Source organism: Schistocerca nitens, chromosome 3, assembly GCF_023898315.1.
Source record: "Schistocerca nitens isolate TAMUIC-IGC-003100 chromosome 3, iqSchNite1.1, whole genome shotgun sequence".
In the NCBI taxonomy this organism is placed as follows: domain Eukaryota; kingdom Metazoa; phylum Arthropoda; class Insecta; order Orthoptera; family Acrididae; genus Schistocerca; species Schistocerca nitens.
In genome coordinates, this window is record NC_064616.1 from 187472801 (window position 1) to 187500698 (window position 27898).

The 27898-nt window shown below is 44.7% G+C and overlaps 1 protein-coding gene across 1 annotated transcript in view; it reads right to left on the bottom strand.

Annotated features, from left to right (window-relative positions):
• The window catches only part of LOC126249545 (cuticlin-5), a 339366-nt gene that overhangs the window by 261627 nt on the left and 49841 nt on the right, over positions 1-27898 (bottom strand). The gene's annotated exons all lie outside the window — the stretch shown is intronic.

Sequence of the window (27898 nt, forward strand, 5' to 3'; positions counted from 1 at the left end):
AAAAAATGGTTCAAATGGCTCTGAGCACTATGGGACTTAACATCTAAGGTCATCAGTCCCCTAGAACTTAGAACTACTTAAACATAACTAACCTAAGGACATCACACACATCCATGCCAGAGGCAGGATTCGATCCTGCGACCGTAGCGGTCGCGCGGTTCCAGACTTAAGCGCCTAGAACCGCTCGGATAAACGATTCATTAGAGGATGATTTTTAACCATTCACCACGAGGGACCAGTGGGTTTGACAACTGAATATACATTTCTGCCGCACAAAAAGTGCCATACACGGAATAAAGATCAAGGAAACGGCAATACTTCCGTACATCAAGCAGATAAACCGTAATCTACACACATCTAAAAATGTTTTGCACCACTTCGTTTCCGAGAGTTCCGAAACCTTTACATAAAATTGGAATAGACATCAACATAAACATCATTTCCGCCATTTTATTGCTCATGAAAACCGCACATTGCATGTTGTACCACCATACAGCGAGACATTCAGAGGTGGTGATACAGATTGTTGGATACACCGGTATCTCTAATACCCAGTAGCACGTCCTCTTGCATTGATGCATGCCTCTATTTATCGTGGCATACTATCCACAAGTTCAAGGCACTGTTGGTCCAGGTTGTCCCACTCGTCAACGGCGAATAGGCGTAGATCCCTCAGAGTGGTTGGTAAGTCCCGTCGTCCATAAACAGTCCTTTTCAAACTACTCCAGACATGTTCGATAGGGTTCATGTCTGAAGAAGATTCTAGCCGCTCTCGTCGAGCGATGTCGTTATCCTGAAGGAAGTCATTCACAAGATGTGCACGATGGGGGCGCGAATTGTCGTCCATGAAGACGAATGCCTCGCCAATATGCTGCTGATATGTTTGCACTATCCGTCGGAGGATGGAATTCACGTATCGTACAGCGGTTACGGCCCCTTCTATGACCACCAGCGGCGTACGTCGGCCCCACACAATGCCACCCCAAAACAGCAGGGAACATCCACCTTTCTGGACCCGCTGGACAGTGTGTCTAAGGCATTCAGCCTTACCGGGTTGCCTCCAAACACGTCTCCGACTATTTTCTGGTTGAAGGCATATGCGGTGTGACACACATCGGTGAAGAGAACGTGATGCCAATCCTGAGCGGTCCATTCGGCACGTTGTAGGGCCCATCTGTACCGCGCTGCATGGTGTCGTGGTTGCAAAAGGTCGGGAGTGAAGTAGCGCATCATGCAGCCTAGTGCGCACAGTTTGAGTCTTAACACGACGTCCTGTGGCTGGACGAAAAGCATTATTCATCATGGTGGCGTTGCTGTCAGGGTTCGTCCGAGCCATAATCCGTAGGTAGCGGTCACCCACTGCAGTAGTAGCCCTTGGGCGGCCTGAATGAGGCATGGCATCGACATTTCCTGTCTCTATGTATCTCCTCCATGTTCGAACAACATCGTTTTGGTTCACTCCGAGACGCCTGGACACTTCCCTTGTCGAGAGCTCTTCCTGGCACAAAGTAACAATGCGGACGCGATCGAACCATGGTATTGACCGTCTACGCATGGTGAACTACAGACGTCACGAGCCGTGTACCTCCTTCCTGATGGAATGACTGGAACTGATCGGCTGTCGCCGGCTAATAAGCGCTGCTCATGCACGGTTATTTACATCTTTGAGCGAGTTTAGTGACATCTCTGAACAGTCAAAGGGACTGTGTCTGTGGTACAATATCCACAGTCAACGTCTATCTTTAGGAGGTCTAGGAACCGGGGTGATGCCAAACTTTTTTTTGATATGTGTAAATGTAATAGGATACTGCTGACGTTAGCTGTTTAGTCTTCTCAAAGAGCTACTCAGCATCTGCTGTGTTGGCAGAAGAGCCAACACCGTGTTGCTAGAGGAGGCCGAAATGCACGCGTTTAATTACACGCAGACTGGCGTGAGGTCTGGAACAATTAAAGGAATTGAGTCTAACAAGAAAAGAACGTAGTTCTTGGAATACTTAACTTTAATCCATAATTGGTGTACATCTCTCTTGACTGTACATGCTTCACAAGATAAATATCAATTGAATACGGCTCCTTGCTAGGTCGTAGCAAATGACGTAGCTGAAGGCTATGCTAACTATCGTCTCGGCAAATGAGAGCGTGATTGTCAGTGTAGCATCGCTAGCAAAGTCGGCTGTACAACTGGGGCGAGTGCCAGAACGTCTCTCTAGACCTGCCGTGTGGTGGCGCTCGGTCTGCAATCACTGACAGTGGCGACACGCGGGTCCGACGTATACTAGCGGACCGCGACCGATTTAAAGGCTACCACCTAGCAAGTGTGGTGTCTGGCGGTGACACCACAGCATCAGTATCAGCAGTGAACGGAGGACGCAGCAAATACTAAGAGAGTCGTTTGTACTTTATACAGGGTGTAAACGGTAGAAGCAGCCAAAATTATACAGACCTTAACTCTCGGTATGTCTGATAAAAAGGTCGAATGAAATGTCATTGTATAATGTTCTTTACGTTTGTATTTCTAACAGTTTTTCTGTTTATTATTGTCAACTGATGGTCCACGATCTTGCTTGTGTATTACCGACATCGACACAGCAGCCAGAGAAAGGTAACGGACGAACCACAACAATGCAAACATTGGAAGTGTGCAACCACGCGGCGCGGTGGTCAGGTGCTACCGAAACAAGCAACATAAACAGTCAGTGGGTTGTCGTGAACGTTTAATTCATTTTATGTAAACCAGGAATTAAGTACAACCAGAGGTTTTCTCTTTTAGAAGATTACCATAAAGAATCGATATAGTGAAGAAAAGCTAAGATGAAATAAAATGTGTTTCCCTTAGTACAAAATCAACCAATTACCTCGTAATTCGTTGTGCATTAATTACAATCACATGTTTCCTCTTTCTGCAACTATACCTAAATGAAAATTAAATTCAGATTATTTTACTACTGTATAACAGTACCGTAACGAAAATGAAACCCACATTTCTTTGTTCTCTCTTACACCAGTAAGTGTTCAAAATGTACTCCATTCCATTCGACACATGCTCCATTACGGCGAAACCACTCTCGTCGCACTCGGTCACACACACGCACATTTGCCTTTATGGTATGGTAGCATCGAAAATCCTCTGCGCAAGTTCTTCCACATTATTTACTATTTACTATTTAAAAAAGTTTCTTCATATGGCCCCAAAAGTAAAAAGCCAGTGGATTTTAATCAGGACTGCGTGCTGGCCATCGACGTGGACCAAAACGTCCTATCCCTTGTCCTGGAAAGCGTCTTTTCATAAAGATTCGTACTCTGTGACCAATGTGTAGTGGAGCACCATCGTGGAGGAACCACATCGGGGCCAATGAGATATACGGGTCCTGCCACGAACTTGTAACGTCACAGTATTCGGCTTGTCCGCCACACTTCGCGAACGTTCGGCCCTGTGCAGGGCCCGTAGGAAATCAGTATTTAATTGTGGAAATGTATACGCTAAAGGGCTTAATTTTGTCGTGTGCTGGCACTCGTCAGACCTGCAGTGTCACGTGCTGTGACGTAAACGCCACGATCTGTCTTTCTCGTGGGCCTCGAACCACATGTTATGACGTACGGCTAACGGAATATCTTCTAATAAAGTTGGTAGCAATGTTTCCTCTAGAAAGGTTCGGTAATTGTTACCAGTTAATCGTGCAGGTGAAACATGATGCCCAATAATGTAAACATTGATTATACTCGCCCATACATTTACGGAAAAGCGGCACGGAAAATGTGTGGCTACTACTTGGCGCAGACTGTGTACAATCCACGTTTGCATGTTACAGAAATTAGTAATTCCGTCGCGAGTAAAACACGCCTCATTTGTGACGAGTATTTTGTTTATAAAATCATGCTGTTCACCTTGTACCAAAAAAACCACTCAGAGAATTCTCGTCGCGGAGGGAAATCTTGCTCTTCCAACTCTTGTACGAGTTGAATGTGGTACTGCCGCAGACGCTCCTCTTACGAAGTGGGATGAACGACAGTGTGCGGTATACCCACTTGGCCGGCGATGCTTCTACTACTCTGAGTAGGATCTTCGTGGATGCAGTCCAGAATTTATTCCTCAGCTTCCAATGTACGTTCTTCGCGTTGTGGACCTCTGCCTCATGCTCGGGGCCGTAAAGAGCCCGTACCTCTCAATTTATGAAAATTAAATACGTACTCTTAAGTTGTATACTGTCGTCATTTACTTAATAATAAAATGAAAGCGTACCAGAACAGACAATACATAAAAAGGTGAAGATAGCTACTGTACTTCGTTACGAATGAATTGCAAAATAATCGAGTAAAAGTAAAGAATTATGATGATACAAACCATTGGTGAACAGCAACAAATGTCGATCGCTCAAGAACTTTTCGTTGCTGGCCGCTGTGGCCGAGCGGTTCTAGGTGCTTCAGTCCGGGGCCGCGCTGCTGATACGGTCGCAGGTTCGAATCCTGCCTCGGCCATGGATGTGTGTGATGTCCTTAGGTTAGTTAGGTTTAAGCAGGTCCAAGTCTAGGGGACTGATGACGTTAGATGTTAAGTCCCATAGTGCTTAGGGCCATTTGAACCATTTGAACTCATCGTTGTGGGAAGCGTTCACGATAAATTCGTACAGCTGCCCTCGCGATAAATTAAATGAGCATCACATATTTCACCGACAATAAACCTCCCTTCCAGCCTAATGTTTAACGGAATTGCAATAACATCTGCACAGGTAATGTGAAGATTGTCAACGATCGGCGTGTTACAATGACTCTACCTCGCAGGCGTAGGTGCCTGTGTGTCTGCGACTCACGCTCGCGATGCCAATACGCGCAGCGGCAAATAACACGAACCGACTGCTTGCTTACATAAGTGACATAAGTGCACCTGTGTTGGGAGAGAGGCGAAGCAGGTACCCCGTAGTATTTTGATCCTGTTTAATAAATTTTCCCAGTCTTCTATGCATAATGTTTACACAAGTCACGTCTAATCCGGGTGCACTGTCCAGTGATTAGTTCAAATGGCTCTGAGCACTATGGGACTTAACAAAAAATGGCTCTGAGCACTATGGGACTCAACTGCTGAGGTCATTAGTCCCCTAGAACTTAGAACTAGTTAAACCTAACTAACCTAAGGACATCACACACATCCATGCCCGAGGCAGGATTCGAACCTGCGACCGTAGCGGTCTCGCGGTTCCAGACTGCAGCGCCAGAACCGCGCGGCCACTTCGGCCGGCGGGACTTAACAGCTGAGGTCATCAGTCCACCAGAACTTAGAATTACTTAAACCTAACTAAACTAAGGACACCACACACATCCATGCCCGGGGCAGGATTCGAACCTGCGACCGTGGCAGTCGCGCGGTTCCAGACTGAAGCGCCTAGAATCGCTCGGCCACTCCGGCCGGCGCACTGTCCAGTGTCTACTTGTCAAAACATTGTACCGAGGTAAACTGTTTTTTTTTTTTCCTAGGAAAATCGTAGGAAAGAAACAAACATGTTACTAGACACGAAACTTCCTGGCAGATTAAGACTGTGTGCCGGACCGAGACTCGAACTCGGGACCTTTGCCTTTCGCGGGCAAGTGCTCTACCAACTGAGCTACCCAAGCACGACTCACGCCCCGTCCTCACAGCTTTACTTCTGCCAGTACCTCGTCTCCTACTTTCCAAACTTTGCAGAAGCTCTCCTGCGAACCTTGCAGAACTAGCACTCCTGAAAGAAAGGATACTGCGGAGACATGGCTTAGCCACAGCGTGGGGGATGTTTCCAGAATGAGTTTTAATCTGCCAGGAAGTTCCATATCAGTGCATACTCCGCTGCAGAGTGAAAATCTCATTCTGGAAACATCCCCCAGGCTGTGGCTAAGCCATGTCTCCGCAGTATCCTTTCTTTCAGGAGTGCTAGTTCTGCAAGGTTCGCAGGAGAGCTTCTGCAAAGTTTGGAAAGTAGGAGACGAGGTACTGGCAGAAGTAAAGCTGTGAGGACGGGGCGTGAGTCGTGCTTGGGTAGCTCAGTTGGTAGAGCACTTGCCCGCGAAAGGCAAAGGTCCCGAGTTCGAGTCTCGGTCCGGCACACAGTTTTAATCTGCCAGGAAGTTTCATATCAGCGCCCACTCCGCTGCAAAGTGAAACTCTCATTATGTTACTAGACGTTTTAAATCAATTACTTGCGGTCTGCTGACAGTTTTTTTGTTGCCAGCTTACAGCGTTTACAGTCTGTACTTTCCGTGTGATATTTGTGCAGTGAGAACTACAGGCATTTGGCAGAGCAGTTTTGGCAGTTGACAGTGATCCCGGTAGCTGAGGCTTTTCGGGGTTGGCTTCGTTTCCTTTTTGTGCGATCCACGGAGGTGGTAGCGCGACAGTTAGCCCGGCGAGCGCGGCGGAACAGAAACCCGTTAGCTGAGGCCGGCGAACCCGGCGGAAGGAAGCGCAGCGCAGCTTCACACGCCTGGACCGCCGCTTCCCTTGTCTCCGGAACGGCTCGGCGGTCACGTCGTGCTACGCGCCAGGGACATATTCTACTCTACAGTGGCGGCGCGCGGCTTTACACGCCCACGGAGGGTGCCGAATTTCTGGAAGCGTTCAATTCTTCACGCGTGGTAGTTTCCTCTGTTTCAAGCTGCTTATCGAGAGGTCCACGGTTCAGTCCCAGGACAGACATAAAGTTTTTTTGCTAAAATTTAAAGCGACTTTCACTTCTGTAAATGCTTTGCGTATGTGAAAAATATCAGTGTGAAGCATGGTTCGCCCTTCTGTATGGTTCAATTGGCTCTGAGCACTATGGGACTCAACTGCTGTGGTCATAAGTCCCCTAGAACTTAGAACTACTTAAACCTAACTAACCTAAGGACATCACAAACATCCATGCCCGAGGCAGGATTCGAACCTGCGACCGTAGCAGTCGCATGGTTCCGGACTGCGCGCCTAGAACCGCGAGACCACCGCGGCCGGCGCGCCCTTCTGTAGTTCTCCCTGAAAATGATCATGTGTGCCGATTCTCAGGACAGAGAAAAACCACCTCGTGCCATCGTGTAATGGCTGTTTATTTACGTGACCATTACGGCAAAAGGTGGCAGGGGTAAAATACAGGGAGCGAAAGGCTATTTACAATTTGTACAGAAACCAGATGGCAGTTGTAAGAGTCGAGGGGCATGAAAGGGAAGCAGTGGTTGGGAAGGGAGTGAGACAGGGTTGTAGCCGCTCCCCGATGCTATTCAATCTGTATATTGAGCAAGCAGTAAAGGAAACAAAAGAAAACTTTGGAGTAGGTATTAAAATCCATGGAGAAGAAATAAAAACTTTGAGGTTCGCCGATGACATTGTAATTCTATCAGAGACAGCAAAGGATTTGGAAGAGCAGCTGAACGGAATGGACAGGTTCTTGAAAGGAGGGTATAAGATGAACATCAACAAAAGCAAAACGAGGATAATGGAATGTAGTCGAATTAAGTATGGTGATGCTGAGGGAATTAGATTAGGAAATGAGACACTTAAAGTAGTAAAGGAGGTTTGCTATTTGGGGAGCAAAATAACTGATGATGGTCGAAGTAGAGAAGATATAAAATGTAGACTGGCAATGGCAAGGAAAGCGTTTCTGAAGAAGAGAAATTTGTTAACATCGAGTATAGATTTAAGTGTCAGGAAGTCGTTTCTGAAAGTATTTGTATGTAGTGTAGCCATGTATGGAAGTGAAACATGGACGATAAATAGTTTGGACAAGAAGAGAATAGAAGCTTTCGAAATGTGGTGCTACAGAAGAATGCTGAAGATTAGATGTGTAGATCACATAACTAATGATGAAGTATTGAATAGAATTGGGGATGAGAGGAGTTTGTGGCACAACTTGACAAAAAGAAGGGACCGTTTAATAGGACATGTTCTGAGGCATCAAGGGATCACAAGTGCAGCATTGGAGGGCAGCGTGGAGGGTAAAAATCGTAGAGGGAGACCAAGAGATTAATACACTAAACAGATTCAGAAGGATGTAGGTTGCAGTAAGTACTGGGAGATGAAGAAGCTTGCACAGGATAGGGTAGCATGGAGAGCTGCATCAAACCAGTCTCAGGACTGAAGACCACAACAACAACAATAACAACGGCACTCCAACCCCAGTTCTCGATACCAGTAATGTTGTACTACTTTTCTGCGAAGTAACAGACATATTTTTGTGACAATATTCACATTTGGTTTTATTAATGTATAGGTACTCCGATGTATTGATATATTACAGTGATATGGTTCTTGTGTGTATTCATTTCTGTGAGACTGTCAATCTTTGACTTACTTGTAACCGTTCAAATGGCTCTGAGCACTATGGGATTCAACTTCTGAGGTCATTAGTCCCCTCGAACTTAGAACTAGTTAAACCTAACTAACCTACGGACATCACAAACATCCATGCCCGAGGCAGGATTCGAACCTGCGACCGTAGCGGTCTTGCGGTTCCAGACTGCAGCGCCTTTAACCGCACGGCCACTTCGGCCGGCTTTGTAACCGTTTTGGCGCGAATGCGCACAGAGCAGTCTTTGTTTCACTTTGCATTAGTTGAGTTGTTATTTCGCTTTGTAAAAGTACAGTCAAGTCTTGTGTTTGGTTAAAGTGGAAATGAAATATATGAAGATTGATACAAAACCGTTTTCTTGATGGTGTGACAATTAAGAAGAAGTATATGTGAATTTACAAGAAGTTTAATAAAAATGTGGATCGTGAACACCAAGTCAAAAATTATTTCTAGCATACCATTGTTCTGATCTGGGATTGTTTGATCATTAAGAATTTCCTGAAAAACGCATTTGTTAGGTCTTCAAATCTTGCTAAAATACAGATCTGGACCTTCTAGCAGTCAAAGTGGAATCGCCCTAGAATCAACAAGATGAGCCACAACAACTTCGACGAAATCTACGTGGGAATCCATTCAAGGTAAGTGCCAAAATTAATGACTTTTTTTTACAGTGACTTCATTATTTCCATTCTGACGATGCCATCCACAGTCAATAATATTTGTTGTTGCCCGATAAAGCGAACATATGCTGCGTGAGCAACATTATTAATCTGATTTCTAACCTACTTTGCAAGTGGTGGTATTGTTAGAATCGCTAACACCACAACAATTTGTACTGCAGTGACCTGTTCGAAACAAGAAATGAAAATTTGTGTTTAACGCACCGCCGACAACGAGATCATGAGAGGCGGACCACAAGCTCGGATTAGGGAGGGATGTGGTAGCAAATCGGCCGTGGCCGTTCAAAGGAACCACACCGGCGTTTTCCTTAAGCGATTTAGGGAAATTCATGGAAAACGGAGATAAGGATGGGAGAATGGGGCTTTGAACTGGCGTCCTCCTGAATGTGAGTCCATTACGCTAATCACTGAGCCACCTTGCTCGATGTGTTCAAAACAAACTTTAGAACAGTGATTCCCAATATACTTAGTCTGTTACCCCTGAGTGCAATCATATGATAGCTAGAAAGCCCTCCTCCACACACACACACACACACACACACACACACACACACACACACACACACACACTCCCGGACATTATTATCCACATTTTCGTCTAATAAAACTTTAGAATGAAAAAGAATGTTCCTTGAACACTTTCATTTCTAGAATGACGGAAGACAAATGATATTTAGTTTTGTTCAAAATGGTTCAAATGGCTCTGAGCACTATGGGACTTAACATCTGAGGTCATCAGTCCCCTATAACTTAGAACTAGTTAAACCTAACTAAGGACATCACACACATCCATGCCCGAGGCAGGATTAGAACCTGCGACCGTAGCGTTTAGTTTTGTGCGTGTTTTCCTAAATCACGAAGAAATGAGTCAGTGAGACAAATATTGGTAGGCCTACTGCTTCTTCTAATAACATTCTTTTACCATACAACGAGACCTTCAGAGGTGGTGGTCCGGATTGCTGTACACACCGGTAACTCTAATAACCAGTAACACGTCCTCTTCCATTGATGCATGCCTGTATTCGTCGTGGCTTACTATCCACAAGTTCGTCAAGGCACTCTTGAACCAGATTGTCCCATTCCTCAACGGCGATTCGGCATAGATCCCCCAGGGTGGTTGGTGAGTTACGTCGTCCATAAACAGCCCTTTTCAATCTGTCCCAGGCATGTTCGATTGAGTTCATGTCTGGAGAACATGCTGGCCACTCTAGTCGAGCGATGTCGTTATCCTGGAGGAAGTCATTAACAAGATGTGCACAATGGGGGAGCGAATAGTCCATGAAGACGAATGCCTCGCCAATATGCTACCGATATGGTTTCACTATCGGTCGGAGAATGGCATTTACGTATTGTACAGCGGTTACAGGCGCCATCCATGATCACCAGCGGCGTTCGTCGGCTCCACGTAATGCCACCCCAAAACAGCAGGGAACATCCACCTTGCTGCACGCGCTGGAGAGTGCGTCTAAGGCGTTCAGCCTGACCGGGTTACCTCCAAACACGTCTCCGACGATTGTCTGGTTGAAGGCATATGCGACACTCATCGGTGAAGAGAACGTGATGCCAATCCTGAGCGGTCCAGTCGGCAAGTTGTTGGGCCCATCTGTATAGCGCTGCATGGTGTTGTGGTTGCAAAGATGGACCTCGCCATGGACGTCGGGAGTGAAGTTGCGCATCACGCAGCCTATTGTGCATAGTTTGAATCGTACCACGACGTCCTGTGGCTGCACGAATAGCATTATTCAACATGGTGGCGCTGCTGTCAGTGTTCCTCCGAGCCACAATCTCTTGGGTGGCCTGAGCGAGGCAGCCATCGACAGTTCCTGTCTCTATGTATCTCCTCCATGTCCGAACACCATCGCTTTGGTTCACTCCGAGACGCCTGGACACTTCCCTTGTTGAGAGACCTTCCAGGCACAAAGGAACAATGCGGATGCGATCGAACCGCGGTATTGACCGTCTAGTCATGGCTGAACTACAGACAACACGAGCCGTATACCTCCTTCCTGGTGGAATGACTGGAACTGATCGGCTGTCGGTCCCCCTCCGTCTATTAGGCGCTGCTAATGCATGGTTGTTTACATCTTTGGGCAGGTTTAGTGACATCTCTGAACAGTCAAAGAGACTGTGTCTGTGATATAATATCCATAGTCAACGTTTTTCTTCAGGAGTTCTGGGAACCGGGACGATGCAAAACTTTTTTTGATGTGTGTAGATGCAGATGAATTTTACTATCGTAGATGCATGGTACAAAGCATATGTCTGGTGAGTGGACTATGTGAGGAAGACGATGTTTATACATTCGTTTCACTTGCTATAATCTCCACCTCATTGTGTCACACGTTAATGCTAGTATTTTAAAAAATGCGTAATTATTGGTAACGTATAATCTTACGAAATAGTGATAACAGTAACGCTCTTTCAAAGACAGGGTAGTTTCGTAACCGAAACACGATTGAAACCTTTTTTAACTCTCAGAAAATCGCATTTTACCCTGAGGGGTAATAACCTCAGGCTGAGTACCACTGCTTTAGAGTAAAGTCCACAAATCTTATTCTTCTTCAGAGGATGTGAGACCGTTTAGTGTACGATTTTCTTGTCTACATTCCATCCGGTTCCCTGAAAATATAGCGAATGATGCGAAATAAAATATCTGTTACAAGAGCTCAAAGAATCTTGCCCACAGCATCTGATAATCGAGACATTTATGTCGTTGGTAAATCTGAGTGTGGTACTTCAAACCTACTTGTGAAAACCAACATGTTCGTCACATTCGTTCAACAATGACTTAACTGTTTTACTACTGGAGTGCAAAATATACGAGTAAACCCCATCAGCTGTAATAAAAATTATCGTCCCTACAGAGCAACAATGCTGTGTTAGCTGCGTTGATTATTTATAATTTGTACGTTGGCGGGATGTATCTACTTGCAAGCTTTTCTTTCTTGTGTGTTTTCCGTCGTCGTTGCTTCCAGTTTCATAGCATATTTGAGAACTGTTTGCCTCAGGTTCTAAAGAATTTCAAGTGAGTTGTAAAGCGTCTAAATTGAGAAAAATGAGATATTTTCGTTAATGGAACCTGTACAATTTTAAGTGCCGTAATATTTTCAGTGCCAAAGCAGCGAGATAAAAGTTAGCTGTTTTTCTTCGTAGTTTAGGTGATAGTTCAAGTACTAAAATGGAAAATAGAATAGATAAATATCCTAAATATAAATATAAAGGAAATAAAATCCACTGCACTTTTTTCTGGCGTGCTTTAAAAAATTTACTTTATGGTACAATTTTAATTTCAATTAAGTAGCTGGTAAAACACGGAAGCAGTAAGATAATAAATTTTAAAAATTGAAACACTTCGAGAGACGGAGTTTATTATCAGACAGATAGCGTCGTTAGCGCAGTAAAATAGAATGTATAGTAACTGTGATACTATTCTGAACCAGCAGTTTAGTCAATATCTTTATTTAACTAAGTCCATGTACCGTCTAGCCAACATACCCCTTTATAAAGCATTTACTTTCGAATGCCTTCACACAAGTAAGAAAAATCCACTGAAGAGCTAAACAAACTGGTACACCTTCCTAAAATCGTGTAGGGCCCCCGCAAGCACGCAGAAGTGCCGTAGCACGACGTGGAATGGCCTCGGCTAATGTCTAAGGTAGTGCTGGAGGGAACTGACACCTTAAACCCTTCTGGAATGTCCATAAATCCGTAAGAGTAAGAGGGTTGGAAATCTCTTCTGAACAGCACGTTGAAAGGCATGCCAGATATGCTCAATAATGTTCATGTCTGGGGAGTTTGGTGGCCAGCGGAAGTGTTTAAAGTCAGAAGAGCGTTCCTGGAGCCACTCTGTAGCAATTTTGGACTGTAGGGTGTTCCATTGTCCAGCTGGAATTTCCCAAATCCGTCGCAATGCACAATGGACATGAATGGATGCAGGTGATGCTTACATACGTGTCACCTGTCAGAGTCGTATCTAGACGTACCAGGGGTCCCATATCACTCCAACTGCACACGCCTCATGGATTCATGAGGTTGTCTCCATACCCGTACACCTCCATCTGCTCGATACAATTTGAAACGAAACTAGCCCGACCAGACAACGTGTTTCCAGTCATCAACAGTCCAGTGTCGGTGTTGACAGGTCCAGACGAGGCGTAAAGCTTTGTGTCGTGCAGTCGTCAAGGGTACACGAGTGGGACTTCGGCTCTGAAAGCCCATATCCATGTTGTTTCGTTGAATGGTTCGCACGCTGACAGTTGTTGATCGCCCAGCATTGAAATCTGTAGCAATTTGAGGAAGGGTTGCACTTCTGTGAAGCTGAACGATTCTCTCAAGTCGTCGTTGGTCCCGTTCTTGCAGGATCTTTTCCCGGTTGCAGCGATGTCGGAGATTTGATGTTTTATCGGATTTCTGATACTCACGGTACACTCGTGAAATGGTCGTACGGGAAAATCCCCCTTCGCGCGCGGCATGGCGGTGATTGTGTGTGTGTGGGTGGTTGGGGGGGGGGGGGGGGGGGACGCGAAGCGAAGCTGAGTGCTTTGGCACTCGGACCCAAGCACGGCCCGCAAGGCGAAATATTGGCCACACCTAAAGTACAGGCTCAGATTTACCAGGTTTCAGTGATGCGTGATGTGTCTGTTGAACGCACCATGATTCATGAAGGCTGATGCTTCTGAGAACAATAGGTGACAAAAAGAATCTTAATTTGTTTCTATTTGATCGCATGCCCATTGACAAAACCTATGGTAGTTATGACATCATCCCCGTCATATCGTCATATAGTGGAATATGATGGAAAATGAAATTCGTGACATTATGACATTCCCAGAACACCAGTTTCTGATATACCAGAATAACGAGTAACAACTCGGGAACTTATATGAGAATTTACAACAGCAGCTGCTAACACTGCAGTCTCAATATTTTCCCCTTTAACAGTTCTTCTGCACAGCCTTTTCCTCCTTCACTTCCACTAGTAGTAAAGTTTCTTAGAATGTGGTGAAGGTGCTATTCTCGCCAGAAAGCGTTCTGCATAAAGGGTGATAGCATTTGTGATGTTTGTTTAGGATTCACCATAAATTAAATCACTTCATGATTTTTGAAAAAAAAAAGTCTTAAGGGCATCTGCAACGTTATTGGCACTAAGTGGTACAACACTTGTCTTGATCGTCAAGATCAGCAAAAGCCATACAAGCATCATACATGGTTTTTAGTCTGGTTAAAAAGACTATAAAATGTAATAGAGCTTCCGTCTACAAGTTAAAATGTGGATCTTGCCAAAACTCCTATACTGGGCAGACGGGATGTGATCTCAAAACGCGTTTCAGAGAGCATGCTTATGCAAGTAATACGAGTGCGTTAAGCTGCTAACTTAGAGACAATAACCATGTATTACAGTCTATTAACAAAAGTACGGAAATTTTACATGATCCCCTCGAAGATATTGAGATTTTTTTTTCACGCCACAAAAACAACCAAATCGAGTTGTAAATAAAGAATGAAGCTTCAGCAAAAAATGTTTTCTTTTCCTAATCGATGACCTTTTGGACTGTCTCTGGTCCTCTGTAGCTTAATTAAATAACACTGTGTTGGATTATTCACTTGCCATACAATTATTACACCAATGATACATTTTACTACACACGTTTTTTACTTTGGCTCTTGCCCTTCTAAGTTCTTTCCACGTCATAAGAAACACCTGAATTTTTAAATTTTTACTTTCATATTACAGCTACAGATTTCACTTTATAAATTATCTGTCTCTTTTCAAACTGTAAAAAAATGAATTATTATTTAAATGTTTTAAAATATTTGTTGATTTCACTGTATATTCGGCACTGTGTGCTGTAATCCTCAATTTTCGTAAATTCACATCTGTCACTCTACTTTCTTTTGTTTAAAATGGGGGTACAACATCCCACTGGTATTTTATAATTGCTTTCATTTCTATTAAATGTCCCTGCTTCTCCCTTCCTTCCAAATGTTTAAATATCTATGTTTATTGAACTTTTGATAGCTTGATTTTTGCTATGTACTATCGTTTTTAAATATTTTGGTTGATATTTATATGGTGAGCTATTTCCCTCTGCTCCACTTTCCTATGTTCGAACTTCATCAGCTTGAAGCGCTACAGCTAGGTTCTTGTTGGTAGAAATTCGACCCCTTTTGTTAACAATTATCTTTCTTATATACAGAATTCGAATGACCTACGTAGTTATTAATGAACATTCGTCATGCAATGATAGTGTCTGGTGTCATAGACGTTACTTCCTCTGACGCCACCTACTGGTGCACTTGTGTCAGTTCGACACTGCTAGTGCCGGCCGCGGTGGTCTAGCGGTTCTGGCGCTGCAGTCCGGAACCGCGGGACTGCTACGGTCGCAGGTTCGAATCCTGCCTCGGGCATGGGTGTGTGTGATGTCCTTAGGTTAGTTAGGTTTAAGTAGTTCTAAGTTCTAGGGGACTTATGACCTAAGATGTTGAGTCCCATAGTGCTCAGAGCCATTTGAACCATTTGACACTGCTAGTATTATAGATTAGCAAGTCACAAGATACTCTGGATTGTTCTCAGTAGGTTTATTTTCCACCGACTGTTGTTAAAATACTCTTTTATATCTAGTCCTGTATCTTACATTTCATGCGACAATTCTAACGTTGCTGTTCTTCCGAAACGTGTCATGCGGTAATAAACTAAGCTATTTTGGCGACCAAGACAGGCGTTCTATAATTTAGAACTATTTCACTTCCTTCTTCAACAGAATTCACTCACTACTGAAAATATTGATACCTATTAAAAATTAATCACACAAAAAACAAACAGAAAGAATTACTGGAAAGCAACCACATGACGGCGTTCTACAACACAGGATGAATATATACACAGAACACCACTTTTTCAATAATGGGGCCGGTAATGAATATCTACCTACACCGCAATAGCGCTACACAAGATGCAGTGACTATAAAATCGGTATGACCAACATTCATAACGTCTTGCTCGGTACTGTTATTTACACGAGCATAACGCCTCCCCCGGATAGCTGTGGTAAACACGGTGTAACCACCCACTTAAACTCTGTGTTTACAGAATGAGATTTTCACTCTGCAGCGGAGTGTGCGCTGATATGAAACTTCCTGGCAGATTAAAACTGTGTGCCCGACCGAGACTCGAACTCGGGACCTTTGCCCTTCGCGGGCAAGTGCTCTACCAACTGAGCTACCGAAGCACGACTCACGCCCGGTACTCACAGCTTTACTTCTGCCAGTACCTCGTCTCCTACCTTCCGAACTTTACAGAAGCTCTCCTGCGAACCTGCAGAACTAGCACTCCTGAAAGAAAGGATATTGCGGAGACATGGCTTAGCCACAGCCTGGGGGATGTTTCCAGAATGAGATTTTCACTCTGCAGCGGAGTGTGCGCTGATATGAAACTTCCCTAGGCTGCGGCTAAGCCATGTCTCCGCAATATCCTTTCTTTCAGGAGTGCTAGTTCTGCAGGTTCGCAGGAGAGCTTCTGTAAAGTTTGAAAGGTAGGAGACGAGGTACTGGCAGAAGTAAAGCTGTGAGTACCGGGCGTGAGTCGTGCTTCGGTAGCTCAGTTGGTAGAGCACTTGCCCGCGAAAGGCAAAGGTCCCGAGTTCGAGTCTCGGTCGGGCACACAGTTTTAATCTGCCAGGAAGTTTCTGTGTTTACGTTTTTGTCTGCAACTATTCAGTTAAAAACAGAGGTTTCCATTTTAAAGAAAAAGAGTTTCTGTTTTTTATTTCACCAGCAACAGCGTCATCTAGTAGAATGTGCCTACGTGACTAGTGCCATCTTGAGGCCGCTGTCATTTCATACTGTTTTCTTGTAGAAAGCATAGTTCTTAAGGTATTTTGATACATTAACATGAACGCTCAGTCCGTATATGATGCATTACACAGTCAGATTTGGTGCAGCAGTCACACGGGACACTAATTGTTAGTTAGGAACTTGGCTCCATTGGCATGCTGCTGTAACAACGAGACTGTGAACCGTTCACTGTGAAAAGTCTTTAGAAGACAAGTGATTGCACATTCTAGTTTCGATATGGGAACAGCTATTACTGAAAGAATGAGCAAGAATAGGGAATCTGAGACGTAAACTACTACGGATCTTTATAAAAGGCATTAAAGAAAACGAAACAATGCTACGCTAGAGTACTAGCCCACAAGCAGGACAGAATGAAAGTAGCACAACGCTCTCGTCCCGTAGGATGTGCCAGCTCGGCCCTGACCGTGAGTGCAGCGGATGAGGTAACAACGCCAGCCGCACCGACCCTGAAAGTCTGGAGTCTCTTCTTAAGGCGTTCACTTTCTTCTATTGTTTTCTCTGTCAATTTCTAGAGGCTGTATCTGGAATGAAAGTATGCAGCGCATTCGACTATCAATAGCAACTTGTAATTCTCCTTTTCTGCACAATCTTTCAGAAAGACAGGAACACATAGGCCGCTAAGTACTTCAGATGCTGAGTAACGAAGGCCAACTGTAAAAATTATTAATCTATAGAAACATGTCCAATTATTCAGTCATAAGTCTGCGTTTCTTGCCTTTCTTGGAAAAATATCCGGATAGCCGTAGCACAAAAAAAAAAAAAATGGAAGCTGGAACATTAAAGCCTCCTAATGTCGATGTTATTGTAGATGGCCCGTAGGCGCACTTGTTGAAGGAAAAGGAGAAGGGGCGAGGGCAACATGTTATAAGCTCTGCCCGACACCCACGTGAAGGGACATGTCGAAACCACGGATAGCCTACAACAGCGGACGAGACTTAAGCTCAACAGATATAGAATACCATCACAGTGACTAATCCAGTGAGCCACCTCGTTCTATAAACGCTGTACATTATCTTTTCTAGCTGGCAACAATATGTTCGACTCAGGATAAGAGAGAGTTGTCTAGTGGCAGACGATACTAAAACAATATTTCGTATGGAAGATATTACAACTGCCATTCCATGTATTTGGTTTCAAATACACAATCTGATCGAAAGTATCCGGACACCTATTACTGGACATTAATATGGGGTGCATCCATCCTCCGCCTTTATCACAACTTGAACTTTCTTGGGGACACTTTCGATGAGTTGTGTGAATGTCTGTGGCCAAATGGCAGCCCATTCATCCATAAGAGCCGAAACCAGAGAAGGTAGTGATCTCAGACGCTGCGATCTGGAGCGAAGTCGACGTACTAACTCATTCCAAAGATGTTCCATTAGGTTCAGGTCGACGCTTTGGACAGGCCACTCCATTTCAGCAGTGTTATTGTCCACAAACGATTCCTTCACAGACGCTGATTTATGGCAGGGTGCATTGTCATGCTGACACAAAGTAGCATCATCTCCGAACTGTTCCTCTACTGTACGCACTACACAGGGCTCGAGAGTCCCTGTCCATCAGTATGTGAGGTCTGACTGATGTGGTTTAGCTGTGGTTGTTCTTTCACGTTTCCACTTCACGACCACATCACCAACAGCCGACGTGGGCTGCTTTAAAAAGATTGAAACGTGCCTGATGGATGAGTTACTTAGGTGACATCCAATGACTAGTCCACATTCGAAGTCACTGAAGTCTCCCGACCGACACATTGTGCTTCACTTCTAAAAACACAATACTCCATGCTTCCTTTTATACTGGCGGGTTCGTCTCTTTTGACATACAGCAGCCCATTCCGATACATTTGATCAGGTAGTTTCGCGATTACAGTTACAATAGTGTTAAAAAAGTCCACCATTCCCAAAGTATATCAATGGGTCCTTGCTGTTTTTCTCAAAGACATCAGGCATACAGCCAAAGGATGCAGGATTTTCAATCGCTAGCACTATGTCGTTTAATCTTCGTAGAAGAATTTTCACTGCGTTCTGATTCACAGCAGGCAGTACTTCCCGTTCTTTCTGAAGTTAGGTGTACATTTATTGTTTGGAATATGAGCGAATCGATCGAAGACATTACCTACGCCCTTGTCATCCCAAAGATACTCTATGGGGGTCAGGTCGACGCCTTTTGCAAGGCAGTTCAGCAGATCTCAGTCTGACAGAAAAATTGTCTATAATGTTAACATCCCACGCCTGTACGTATAAAATTCGGATGCAAACCCTATGTCAAACAAAGGCCGTTCGCCGCGCGAGGTAGCCGCGGGGTCTGGGGCGTCTTGTCACGGTCCGCGCGGCTCCCCCCGTCGGAGGTTCGAGTTCTACCTCGGGTAAGGGTGTGTGTGTTGTGCATAGCGTAAGTTAGATTAAGTAGTGTGTAAGCTCAGGGACTGATGACGTATGCAGTTTGTTCCCACAATATCTTACCACAAATTTACGAAGGCCGTTCATTGTGGTGTTTGGACACTTTGTACCACGTAATGGTTTGGTTACATTATGATAAGAACACACAAAAATTGAATACCAGATTTCCTATTAACCCTGTTGTTGTTGTTGTTGTCGTTGTGGTCTTCAGTCCTGAGACTGGTTTGATGCAGCTCTCCATGCTACTCTATCCTGTGCAAGCTACTTCATCTCCGAGTAACTATTGCAAACTACATACTTCTGAATCTGCTTAGTGTATTCATCTCTTGATCTGCCTCTACGATTTTTACCCTCTACGATTCCCTCCAGTACTAAATTGGTGACCCCTTGGTCATCGCGTCCGCATTGTTACTTTGTGCCAGGAAGGGCTCTCAACAAGGGAAGTGTCGAGGCATCTCGGAGTGAACCAAAGCGATGTTGTTCGGACATGGAGGAGATACAAAGAGACACGAACTGTCGATGACATGCCTCGCTCAGGCCGCCAAAGGGCTACTACTGCAATGGATGACCGCTACCGACGGAAGAACCCTGACGCAACGCCACCATGTTGAATAATGCTTTTCGTGCAGCCACAGGACGTCTTGTTACGACTCAAACTGTGTGCAATAGGCTGCATGTTGCGCTAGTTCGCTCCCGACGTCCATGGCGAGATCCATCTTTGCAACCACGACACCATGCAGAGCGATACAGATGGGCCCAACAACATGCCGAATGGACCGCTCAGGATTGGCATCACGAACTTCACCGATGAGCGTCGCAAATGCTTTCAACCAGACAATGATCGGAGACGTGTTTCAGGGCAACCCGGTCAGTCTGAACGCCTTAGACACACTGTCCAGCGAGTGCAGCAAGGTGGAGGTTCCCTGTTGTTTTGGGGTGGCATTATGTTGGGCCGACGTACGCCGCTGGTGGTCATGGAAGGCGCCGTAACGGCTGTACGATACGTGAATGCCATCCTCCGACCGACAGTGCAACCATATCAGCAGCATATCGGCGAGACATTCGTCTTAATGGACGACAATTCGCGCCCCCATCGTGCACATCTTGTGAATGACTTCCTTCAGGATAATGACATCGGTCGACTAGAGTGGCCAGCATGTTCTCCAGACGTGAACTCTATCGAACATGCCTGGGACAGATTGAAAGGGGCTGTTTATGGACGACGTGACCCACCAACCACTCTGAGGGATCTATGCCGAATCGCTGTTGAGGGGTGGGACAATCTGGGCCAACAGTGCCTTGATGAACTTGTGGATAGTATGCCACGACAAATACAGGCATGCATCAATGCAAGAGGACGTGCTGCTGGGTATTAGAAATACCGGTGTGTACAGCAATCTGGACCACCATCTCTAAAGGTCTAGCTGTATGGCGGTACAACACGTAATGTGTGGTTTTCATGAGGAATAAAAAGGGCGGAAATGATGTTTACGTTGATCTCAATTGCAATTTTCTGTACAAGTTCCGGAACTCTCGGAACCGAGGTGATGCAGAACTTTTTTTGAAGTTTGTGCGTAACATATTATTGGTGCTCTAATAAATGTAATTAAGTAGTGCATAACCTATAAATTATGACTTCTTTTTAAAAAATTGAAGTTGTAAAATTTACTATGGTTTAGTATTAATGTAACATTTTCGCCTCTTGAGTGGCCTAGGGTTAAGAGGTAGTGGACTGACACATACGTCACTCATGCAAGTCTAGTCAAGGTCGTGCTGTACCGGTGAAAATGTAACAACTGCTACGATATAAATCGTCAACGGACGAGATTAAGAAACAAAATTATGGACTGCTGTTGACTCGAACGTTTCATGTGTGAAATGTCCCGAAAAATTCATACGTGTTTGCTACGGCAAAACGTAAATACAAAGAAGCTATAAAACCCAACCTTCGACCACAAAAGCCAAAAGAACTAGAGCTAGGCACTATCGACGTTGTGTGAAGTTATGATCGATGTGAGTGGCGGTTTGGACTGGTAGTAGTGTTCATGCCATTTGTCAGCAGGTGTCAACATGTCTGTTCCATCGCATGACGGAAATGTCATATCGACGACAGTGAGGTCATTAGAGAGTAGTTCACCTGAAGATGAATGATCTTAGTATTCGTTCAGAGATGACACAGATGTCCTAAATCAGCCGGAGATTTGAAACTGGTTTATCCTGAATACGAGTCTTTTGTTTAAACACTGCGTCTTCCGGATGGGTATATAAAGGTAAGATTTAGCGTGTTAACCAGTCAAATGGATTCTAAACTGATGGGGGAAATTCATGTGGACAGAATAATGATGCTTCACACTTGCGCTAAATGGGTCTATAATGTTCCACGTAATCGCTATCTGCCGAGTGCACTCTTACCATAGGGAAATTTGGCGGAGGAGGCAATTGCTAAGTACCCGCTTTTGGTAGTTTCATTTTGTTTCACTAGCTTTCATTAATGGAATTACAGAGGTGGAGGCTAGGCAGTACTGAAGTCTCTGCCACACACACACTGAGAATAAATTAAACTGGCAGTTTTCATTTCTATCATGACAATGCTCCAGTTCATACAGAGAAATATATCGAATGACTGGTCTATATTTCTTATGAGAGCAGAAGGAATGAGCGACTCTGCGATCAGCTGCAGTTCTGGTTCGTAACTCTACCAGTAGATCTCCTGACACCTACCATACGCGGAGCACAGTTTTCCAGGAAAGTAAAATCATCCTAAAACTTTGTAACTGTATGAGCTTATATGCGGGGGCAAAAAGGTCACGTTTTCTGTTGCGCGTTCATAATTAGTCCTTCTATTAGAAAAAAGTAAAATACCCTCATATTCAGAAGAAAAAAAAAACAGACCACTTTGAATGACTGAAGATAGGACTTTCATATTCACAGGACATGTACTGTAGCATGTTCTGCACATATGATAAGCATTTCAGTCAACTCGGTTCAGCATTTGTCCTATTGCCTAATAGGCACACGGCCCGCCATGGGCCCACATAACTTGTTCCATGCGTGATGGCATCGGCACGTATAAAGGGAAAATGGCGTCTTGTCATCCAAGCTGCATTCTCCTGGTCCCAAAGTTCAGCTGTGGTGCTTGGCATTGGTTAACAGCGCTGCACCCACCGTTTCGCCATGTACCACACTTTTTTAATTGGTGACAAGTCTGGTGATCTGGTGGGCTAGGGCAAAAGGCCAACTTCCTTTGACACCAAGAAGGCACGTGTTAGTGCAACAACATGTGGTCGCACATTGTGTCGCTGAAAAATGGCGTCTGGGGTTTTGTGCAGAAAGGGTGTGGCTGCGTATCGCAGGGATTGTACCAAACAGTACCCCACACCATTGGGCCTTGAGCTGGAGCTGTATGTCTTGTGCCCGCATCTCGTGGTCGTGCGGTAGCGTTCTCGCTTCCCACGCCCGGGTTCCCGGGTTCGATTCCCGGCGGGGTCAGGGATTTTCTCTCCCTCGTGATGGCTGGGTGTTGTGTGTGATGTCCTTAGGTTAGTTAGGTTTAGGTAGTTCTAAGCTCTAGGGGACTGATGACCATAGATGTTAAGTCCCATAGTGCTCAGAGCCATTTGAACCATTTTTTTGTATGTCTTGTGCGAATGCGGTCGCTGCGATACCACTCCCCTGTCTGCGGCGAACCAAAATGTGGCCATCATTTTCAAACAAACAGAACCTGGATTCGTCCGAAAACACTATCCGATACCATTCCAGTCCCAAGTGACGTATTTCCATACGCCATTACCATCTAGCATGTTTCTGCACATTTGTCAAAGGTAGGCGGAGAAGTGAACGACGAGCAAGCAACCCATGCCATAATAAACTGCGATGGACTCTCACGCCTGACAGTTACACTACTGGTCATTAAAATTGCTACACCACGAAGATGACGTGCTACAGACGCGAAATTTAACCGACAGGAAGAAGATGCTGTGATATGCAAATGATTAGCTTTTCAGAGCATTCACACAAGGTTGGTGCCGGTGGCGACACCTACAACGTGTTGACATGAGGAAAGTTTCCAATCGATTTCTCATACACAAACAGCAGTTGACGGGCGGTGCCTGGTGAAACGTTGTTGTGATGCCTCGTGTAAGGAGGAGAAATCCGTACTATCACGTTTCCGACTTTGATAAAGGTCGGATTGTAGCCTATCACGATTTCGGTTTATCGTACTGCGACAGTGCTGCTCGCGTTGGTCGAGATCCAATGACTGTTAGCAGAATATGGAATCGGTGGGTTCAGGGGAGTAATGCGGAACGCCGTGCTGGATCCCAACGGTCTCGTATCACTAGCAGTCGAAATGACAGGCATCTTATCCGCATGGCTGTAACGGATCGTGCAGCCACGTCTCGATCCCTGAGTCGACGGATGGGGACGTTTGCAAGACAACAACCATCTGTACGAACAGTTCGACGACGTTTGCAGCAGCATGGACTATTAGGTCGAAGACCGTGGCTGCGGTTACCCTTGATGCTGCATCACAGACAGGAGCGCCTGCGATAGTGTACTCAACGACGAACCTGGGTGCACGAATGGCAAAAGTTCATTTTTTCGGATGAATCCAGGTTCTGTTTACAGCATCATGATCGTCGCATCCGTGTTTGGCGACATCGCGGTGAACGCACATTGGAAGCGTGTATTCGTCATCGCCATACTGGCGTATCACCCGGCGTGATGGTATGGGGTGCCATTGGTTACGCGTCTCGGTCACCTCTTGTTCGCATTGAGGGCACTTTGAACGGTGGACGTTACATTTCATGTGTTACGACGCGTAGCTCTACCCTTCATTCGATCCCTGCGAAACCCTACATTTCAGCAGGATAATGCACGACCGCATGTTGCAGGTCCTGTACGGGCCTTTCTGGATACAGAAAATGTTCGACTGCTGCCCTGGACAGCACATTCTCCAGATATCTTACCAACTGAAAACGTCTGGTCAATGATGGCCGAGCAACTGGCTCGTCACAATACGCCTGTCACTACTCTTGATGAACTGTGGTATCGTGTTGAAGCTGCATGGGCAGCTGTACCTGTACACGCCATCCAAGCTCTGTTTGACTCAAGCCCAGGCGTATCAAGGCCGTTATTACGGCCAGAGGTGGTTGTCCTGGGTACTGATTGCTCAGGATGTGTGCACCGAAATTGCGTGAAAATGTAATCACATGTCAGTTCTAGTATAATATATTTGTCGAATGAACACCCGTCTATCATCTGCATTTCTTCTTGGTGTAGCAATTTTAATGGCCAGTAGTGTACATATCACACTGTTCCGCAGTTGCGCCAGAGCCGAGGAGAACGCAGATCCGTCCTGCAATGCCATTCGAATGACGTGTCGATCTCCTTGGGGGGGGGGGGGGGGGGTTCTGTGCGAGAGGACCCATCATGTCGTGTTCTACGACCTTCTGTGAACCATTCAGCACACTCCCGTTGCACAGCCGAAACACTTCGTCCCACACGAACATCAATTTCCCGGATGGAGACATCACATTCTGCCATGCTAATAATGCGCCCTACTTCAAACTCAGTGATTTGACGATACTGCTCGCGCATACATCTGCGAGGCCTCCTGCTCGTCTGCTCAAGTCACACTGATCCATTATCTTCATTTATAACGCCAACGAGAGCCGCAGGCACATTTTACCGGTAGGTGGTGTTGCGCAACAATATCGATGTTGACCTTGAACCCTCGGTTCGAATGGTTCAAACGCTTATCATTTGTGCAGATCATATTAATGTACATGTCCTGTGAATATGAACGTCATCTCTCTAGTCGTTCAAGGTGTCCTTTTTTTCTGAACATGAGTGTAGATTAGAATTTAATGTCCCGTTGACGGCCAGGGCAGTAGAGACGAAGCACATGCCCGTAATAGAGAGGGAAACAGGCTGCTCTTTTTCAAAGTAACTATCCCGGAATTTGGATTAAACGGTTTAGGTAGCTACGCAAAACCTAGATCTGCATGAACAGAAGGGAGTTTGATCCTTGCTTCAGCCAAATGCGAGTTCAGTGTGCTCATTATTTCCAGCAAGAACGTGAAGCCGTTAGCTTAATAATTAACGTTATGCAACATAGGAAGAAGTATTCTATGTAACAGCGAGTCACAGGAATTCTTCGACGCAGATAAACGTTCACCGACACGAAACTGGTGTCATTTACAGTTCGTACTCAAAAAGTTAACAGGTAAGAACACCACAGACTTATGAATTCAATTCTCTCCCACAACATTTTCAAAATGAGCTGGCGCTCCGTCTATAATAGCTTCACGGTACACGGAAAACGTTAAATCTACCCCTCCCTTTTGTGTAATTAGGTACTGCTTCACGTAACTACGGATATCTGCCTGTTTCATATCCACAGTTAATAGCCCAGTACTTTTTAAAGAATGCCAATATCTCCTAAGGGAAAGAATATCGTAAGTATCTTCGGTCAGTTACAGAGTCTGTGTTTAAGTTCATCAATTTCTGCAGTTAAGAAAGTGGAAAGTAGTTCACAAAGCTAAGAACTGCTACCACTCTTGCCAACTAATCAGAAAAAAGTCCAGATAAAATTCTGCTACGTCGGCAGCCCAAGACGCAAACAGCTCTTCTGGCACTACAAGCCGTGAAACGGTTGCCCCACTGAAACAAAATGCAATGTACTCATGTCGCAGATTGGAAGACTCGTTTAACGTATGGCAGAACCTGTGGCTATAGTTTTCTCAATAGTTTCCATACAAATATTGGTAAATTTCTCCTTTCTTATTTCTCCTTATATCCTGTATTTACGGAGATGGATGTCCCACGTACTATGAAAATACGGACTATTCCATAAATGGTCCGCCGGCCGCTGTGGCCAAGCGATTGTAGGCGCTTCAGTCTGGAACCGCACTGCTGCTACGGTCGTAGGTTCGGATCCTGCCTCGGGCATGGATGTGTGTGATATCCTTAGGTTAGTTAGGTTTAAGTAGTTCTAAGTCTAGGGGACTGATGACCTCAGATGTTAGTCTCATAGTGCTTACAGCCATTTTTGAACCATAAATGGTCCAAAACATGAAAACGAGATTTTCAGAAAATGATACTGCGCAATTTGGCGGATTCCTATGCCTTGTGGGTTATACGCTTAGTCTTATCTTTCAAGATACTCCAGGAGATATTTTCTTGTAAACAGAGCGTTATACGTATTTTAGTAACATACTATATCCTGTGAAGAGCGCTCTACAGTTATACAGGGTGTAAACGATAGCCGTTTACAACGTACCACATTGGTGTACAGCAGTGGTTCCCCATCTGTGGGTAATTACCCCCTGAGGGGTAAAATGAAATTTTCTAAGTGGTAAAAACTAAACATTCGAAGAGATTTCTGGATTGCAGCCGGTCCTAAAATCTCTTCGAACGTTTAATTGGCCGGTAAAATTTTAAATTTCACAAAAACTAAACGATTCGATTCTGTTTCAGTCACGAAACTAAATTATTTCCAAAATATCGTTAGTATTATCACAATTTTGTAAGATTAATATTGATCATACAAGTTATGAAATATTACTTTCTCAGTTAGGAGCATTAATGCGGTAGAGGTTAGAAGTTCGTCACATAGTCCACTCACTACACACGCATTTTGTACTTTGCCCCGTACATCGCTTATGATAAAAGTAAGACACATACATAACAAATGCTAAATATCTCAAGAATATATCTTCTCCACGGTGTGGATAGTACCTGCAGTATTCCAGAAATTGCATCATTACTCGCTTCGGAACAGATAAATGAATTACTTGACAGCACGACACAATAGTATGTACCGGGTGATCAAAAAGTCAGTCTAAATTTGAAAACTTAATAAGCTACGGAATAACGTAGATAGAGAGGTAAAAATTGACACACATGCTTGGAATGACATGGGGTTTTATTAGAACAAAAAAAAACACCCCATATTGCTAGACGCGTGAAAGATCTCTTGCGCGCGTCGTTTAGTGATGATCGTGTGCTCAGCCGCCACTTTTGTCATGCTTAGCCTCCCAGGTCCCCAGACCTCAGTCCGTGCGATTATTGGCTCTGGGCTTAGCTGAAGTCGCAAGTGTATCGTGATCGACCGACATCTCTAGGGATGCTGAAAGACAACATCCGGCGCCAATGCCTCACCATAACTCCGGACATGTTTTACAGTGCTGTTCACAACATTATTCCTCGACTACAACTATTGTTGAGGAATGATGGTGGACATATTGAGCATTTCCTGTAAAGAACATCATCTTTGCTTTGTCTTACTTTGTTATGCTAATTATTGCTATTCTGATCAGATGAAGCGCCATCTGTCGGACATTTTTTGAATGTTTGTATTTTATGGTTCTAATAAAACCCCATGTCATTCCAAGTATGTGTGTCAATTTGTACCTCTCTATCTACATTATTCCGTGATTTATTCAGTTTTCAAATTTGTACTGACTTTTTGATCACCCGGTACATAAGGAATACCATGGTGCTATCAACAGTTTCATTCTTATTATTAGAATGGTTAGACACGAAGCAGCCTGAATTCATTCAATTTTTGCCAGTCAGAAGTAAGGAGTGCAGCTATGACGTGATTTACGAACAGACAGTATAGTGCACACACCTTGTTTGATTTTGATTTGAAATGGGGTTGCAGTGTGCAGGTGAAGCA